The following is a 5699-nucleotide window of genomic DNA, read 5'->3' as shown; positions in this document are numbered from 1 at the left end:
CCTCTACTCTCCCTCCCGTCGCGTCCCTCTCCTCTCCCACCCTCCCCTCTACTCTCCCTCCCGCCCCTCTACTCTCCCTCCCGCCCCTCTCCTCTCCCACCCTCCCCCCTACTCTCCCTCCCTCCCCTCCACTTTCCGTCCCTCCCCTCCACTCTCCCTCCCCGCTACTCCCCCCCTCTTGTCTCACTCTCCCCCTCCCCTCTTCTCTCACTCTCCCTCTCCCCCTCCCCTCTTCTCTCCCCCCCCTCCCCTCTTCTCTCTCTCCTCCTCCCCTCTTCTCACTCTCCCCCTCCCCTCTTCTCTCTCTCTCTCCTCCTCCTCCCCTCTTCTCTCACTCTCCCTCTCCTCTCACTCTCCCCCTCCCCTCTTCTCTCACTCTCCCCCTCCCCTCTTCTCTCACTCTCCCCCTCCCCTCTTCTCTCCCTCTCCCCTCTTCTCTCACTCTCCCCCTCCCCTCTTCTCTCACTCTCCCTCTCCCCTCTTCTCTCACTCTCCCCCTCCCCTCTTCTCTCACTCTCCCCCTCCCCTCTTCTCTCCCTCTCCCCCTCCCCTCTTCTCTCCCTCTCCCCCTCCCCTCTTCTCTCCCTCTCCCCCTCCCCTCTTCTCTCACTCTCCCCCTCCCCTCTTCTCTCCCTCTCCCCCTCCCCTCTTCTCTCCCTCTCCCCCTCCCCTCTTCTCTCACTCTCCCCCTCCCCTCTTCTCTCACTCTCCCCCTCCCCTCTTCTCTCACTCTCCCCCTCCCCTCTTCTCTCACTCTCCCCCTCCCCTCTTCTCTCTCCTCCTCCCCTCCCCTCTTCTCTCACTCTCCCCCTCCCCTCTTCTCTCACTCTCCCCTCTTCTCTCACTCTCCCCTCTTCTCTCTCTCTCTCTCTCTCTCTCCTCCTCCTCCCCTCTTCTCTCACTCTCACTCTCCCCTCTTCTCTCTCTCCCCTCCCCTCCCCTCCCCTCTTCTCTCTCTCTCTCTCTCCTCCTCCTCCTCCTCCCCACCTCTTCTCTCTCTCCAAGGGTTGGAATTATTCTGAAGCAACAAACTTGAGTCAATTGGAAGGCTGATGCTCAGCGTGTGTGACTGGTTGAGTTTCCAGGACCAGCCCTTGCTGCTGCAGAATAAACCCAGCCCCCTTGCTCTCTCTCCCACACGGCATGAGGTGTTACTGGGCACAGCTCAATGGCCACTCACTGCCCTCCCCAGGCCAGCCCAGCACACTGTCACCGCAGCGCCATCCCTCCTCCGGAAATCAGCCCTGACAGACAGCGGCAGCGACCAATCGCAGCCAGCATTCCACCCTCGCATCCCGCCGGTTGGCCGGGGCTCTGACCAATCGCCGTTGACCAGGGGCGGGACTTCCCTTGCCTTCCGAAGGTCTCCGGAAAAGGCCGAATGGGAGCGGACCGATGCCTGGATACCGCCATACTGGCCCTCTGGATAGAGGGGCGGAAAGCCCTCCTCATTGTCGAGGACACCCCAACGCTGCTGCTGCAAACAACCAAGGCCTCAAGTTATCGGGCATCAAAACAGGCGGGTATTTATCTTTCTCTTCTAGGCGAGACTATAAACAGCACAGAGAGAGGTGAGAGTTCATTAAACAGCACAGAGAGAGGGGTGAGAGTTCATTAAAGAGCACAGAGAGAGGTGAGAGTTCAATAAAGAGCACAGAGAGAGGGGTGAGAGTTCATTAAAGAGCACAGAGAGAGGTGAGAGTTCAATAAAGAGCACAGAGGGGTGAGAGTTCATTGAAGAGCACAGAGAGAGGGGTGAGAGTTCATTAAAGAGCACAGAGAGAGAGGGGTGAGAGTTCATTGAAGAGCACAGAGAGACGGGTGAGAGTTCATTAAAGAGCACAGAGAGAGGTGAGAGTTCAATAAAGAGCACAGAGAGAGGGGTGAGAGTTCATTACAGAGCACAGAGAGAGGGGTGAGAGTTCATTAAAGAGCACAGAGAGAGGTGAGAGTTCAATAAAGAGCACAGAGAGAGGGGTGAGAGTTCATTAAAGAGCACAGAGAGAGAGGGTGAGAGTTCATTGAAGAGCACAGAGAGAGGGGTGAGAGTTCATTAAAGAGCACAGAGAGGGTGAGAGTTCATTAAAGAGCACAGAGAGGGTGAGAGTTCATTAAAGAGCAGAGAGAGAGAGAGGTGAGAGTTCATTAAAGAGCACAGAGAGAGAGAGGTGAGAGTTCATTAAAGAGCACACAGGGGTGAGAGTTCATTAAAGAGCACAGAGAGAGGGGTGAGATTTCATTAAAGAGCACACAGAGGGGTGAGAGTTCATTAAAGAGCACAGAGAGAGGTGAGAGTTCAATAAAGAGCACAGAGAGAGGGGTGAGAGTTCATTAAAGAGCACAGAGAGAGGTGAGAGTTCAATAAAGAGCACAGAGGGGTGAGAGTTCATTGAAGAGCACAGAGAGAGGGGTGAGAGTTCATTAAAGAGCACAGAGAGAGAGGGTGAGAGTTCATTGAAGAGCACAGAGAGACGGGTGAGAGTTCATTAAAGAGCACAGAGAGAGGTGAGAGTTCAATAAAGAGCACAGAGAGAGGGGTGAGAGTTCATTGAAGAGCACAGAGAGAGGGGTGAGAGTTCATTACAGAGCACAGAGAGAGGGGTGAGAGTTCATTAAAGAGCACAGAGAGAGGTGAGAGTTCAATAAAGAGCACAGAGAGAGGGGTGAGAGTTCATTAAAGAGCACAGAGAGAGAGGGTGAGAGTTCATTGAAGAGCACAGAGAGAGGGGTGAGAGTTCATTAAAGAGCACAGAGAGGGTGAGAGTTCATTAAAGAGCACAGAGAGGGTGAGAGTTCATTAAAGAGCAGAGAGAGAGAGAGGTGAGAGTTCATTAAAGAGCACAGAGAGAGAGAGGTGAGAGTTCATTAAAGAGCACACAGAGGGGTGAGAGTTCATTAAAGAGCACAGAGAGAGGGGTGAGATTTCATTAAAGAGCACACAGAGGGGTGAGAGTTCATTAAAGAGCACAGAGAGAGAGAGGTGAGAGTTCATTAAAGAGCACAGAGGGGTGAGAGTTCATTAAAGAGCACAGAGAGAGGGGTGAGAGTTCATGAAAGAGCACAGAGAGAGGGGTGAGAGTTCAATAAAGAGCACACAGGGGTGAGAGTTCATTAAAGAGCACACAGAGGGGTGAGAGTTCATTAAAGAGCACAGAGAGAGGGGTGAGAGTTCAATAAAGAGCACAGAGAGAGGGGTGAGAGTTCAATAAAGAGCACAGAGAGGGGTGAGAGTTCATTAAAGAGCACAGAGAGAGGGGTGAGAGTTCAATAAAGAGCACAGAGAGAGGGGTGAGAGTTCAATAAAGAGCACAGAGGGAGGGGTGAGAGTTCATGAAAGAGCACAGAGAGAGGGGTGAGAGTTCATTAAAGAGCACAGAGAGGGGTGAGAGTTCATTAAAGAGCACACAGAGGGGTGAGAGTTCAATAAAGAGCACAGAGAGAGGGGTGAGAGTTCATTAAAGAGCACACAGGGGTGAGAGTTCATTAAAGAGCACAGAGAGAGGGGTGAGAGTTCAATAAAGAGCACAGAGAGAGGGGTGAGAGTTCATTAAAGAGCACAGAGAGAGGGGTGAGAGTTCATTAAAGAGCGCACACAGGGGTGAGAGTTCATTAAAGAGCACAGAGAGAGAGAGGTGAGAGTTCATTAAAGAGCACAGAGGGGTGAGAGTTCAATAAAGAGCACAGAGAGAGAGAGGTGAGAGTTCATTAAAGAGCACACAGAGGGGTGAGAGTTCATTAAAGAGCACAGAGAGAGGGGTGAGAGTTCATTAAAGAGCACAGAGAGGGGTGAGAGTTCATTAAAGAGCACAGAGAGGGGTGAGAGTTCATTAAAGAGCACAGAGAGAGGGGTGAGACATCATTAAAGAGCACACAGAGGGGTGAGAGTTCAATAAAGAGCACAGAGAGAGGGTTGAGAGTTCATTAAAGAGCACAGAGAGAGGGGTGAGAGTTCATTAAAGAGCACACAGAGGGGTGAGAGTTCATTAAAGAGCACAGAGAGAGGGATGCGAGTTCAATAAAGAGCACAGAGAGAGGGGTGAGAGTTCATTAAAGAGCACAGAGAGAGAGAGGTGAGAGTTCATTAAAGAGCACAGAGAGGGGTGAGAGTTCATTAAAGAGCACAGAGAGAGAGGGTGAGAGTTCATTAAAGAGCACAGAGAGAGTGGTGAGAGTTCATTAAAGAGCACAGAGAGAGGGGTGAGAGTTCATCATTAAAGAGCACAGAGAGGGGTGAGAGTTCATTAAAGAGCACAGAGAGAGGGGTGAGAGTTCAATAAAGAGCACAGAGAGAGAGGCGAGAGTTCATTAAAGAGCACAGAGAGAGAGAGGTGAGAGTTCATTAAAGAGCACAGAGAGGGGTGAGAGTTCAATAAAGAGCACAGAGAGGTGTGAGAGTTCATTAAAGCGCACAGAGAGAGGTGAGAGTTCATTAAAGAGCACAGAGAGGGGTGAGAGTTCAATAAAGAGCACAGAGAGGGGTGAGAGTTCATTGAAGAGCACAGAGAGGGGTGAGAGTTCATTAAAGAGCACAGAGAGAGGGGTGAGAGTTCATTAAAGAGCACAGAGAGAGGGGTGAGAGTTCATTAAAGAGCACAGAGAGAGGGGTGAGAGTTCATTAAAGAGCACAGAGAGAGGGGTGAGAGTTCATTAAAGAGCACAGAGAGAGAGGGTGAGAGTTCATTAAAGAGCACAGAGAGAGGGGTGAGAGTTCATTAAAGAGCACAGAGAGGGGTGAGAGTTCATTAAAGAGCACACAGAGGGGTGAGAGTTCATTAAAGAGCACAGAGAGAGGGGTGAGAGTTCAACAAAGAGCACAGAGAGAGTGGTGAGAGTTCATTAAAGAGCACAGAGAGAGGGGTGAGAGTTCATCATTAAAGAGCACAGAGAGGGGTGAGAGTTCATTAAAGTGCACAGAGAGAGGGGTGAGAGTTCAATAAAGAGCACAGAGAGAGAGGTGAGAGTTCATTAAAGTGCACAGAGAGAGAGGTGAGAGTTCATTAAAGAGCACACAGAGAGGCGAGAGTTCATTAAAGAGCACAGAGAGAGAGAGGTGAGAGTTCATTAAAGAGCACAGAGAGGGGTGAGAGTTCATTAAAGAGCACAGAGAGAGGGATGAAAGTTCAGTAAAGAGAACAGAGAGAGGATGAGAGTTCATTAAAGAGCACAGAGAGAGAGGGTGAGAGTTCATTAAAGAGCACAGAGAGAGAGGTGAGAGTTCATTGAAGAGCACACAGAGAGAGCGAGGAGAGAGTTCATTGAAGAGCACAGAGAGAGAGGTGAGAGTTCATTAAAGAGCACAGAGAGAGAGGTGAGAGTTCATTAAAGAGCACAGAGAGAGAGGTGAGAGTTCATTAAAGAGCACAGAGAGAGGGGTGAGAGTTCATTAAAGAGCACAGAGAGAGGGGTGAGAGTTCATTGAAGAGCACACAGAGAGAGCGAGAGGAGAGAGTTCATTGAAGAGCACAGAGAGAGAGGTGAGAGTTCATTAAAGAGCACAGAGAGAGAGGTGAGAGTTCATTAAAGAGCACAGAGAGAGGGGTGAGAGTTCATTAAAGAGCACAGAGAGAGGGGTGAGAGTTCATTAAAGAGCACAGAGAGAGGGGTGAGAGTTCATTAAAGAGCAGAGAGAGAGGGGTGAGAGTTCATTAAAGAGCACAGAGAGAGGGGTGAGAGTTCATTAAAGAGCACAGAGAGAGGGG

This window comes from Scyliorhinus torazame, unplaced genomic scaffold (genome assembly GCF_047496885.1).
Source record: "Scyliorhinus torazame isolate Kashiwa2021f unplaced genomic scaffold, sScyTor2.1 scaffold_744, whole genome shotgun sequence".
NCBI lineage: Eukaryota > Metazoa > Chordata > Chondrichthyes > Carcharhiniformes > Scyliorhinidae > Scyliorhinus > Scyliorhinus torazame.
Note: the sequence above shows the minus strand (reverse complement) of the source record.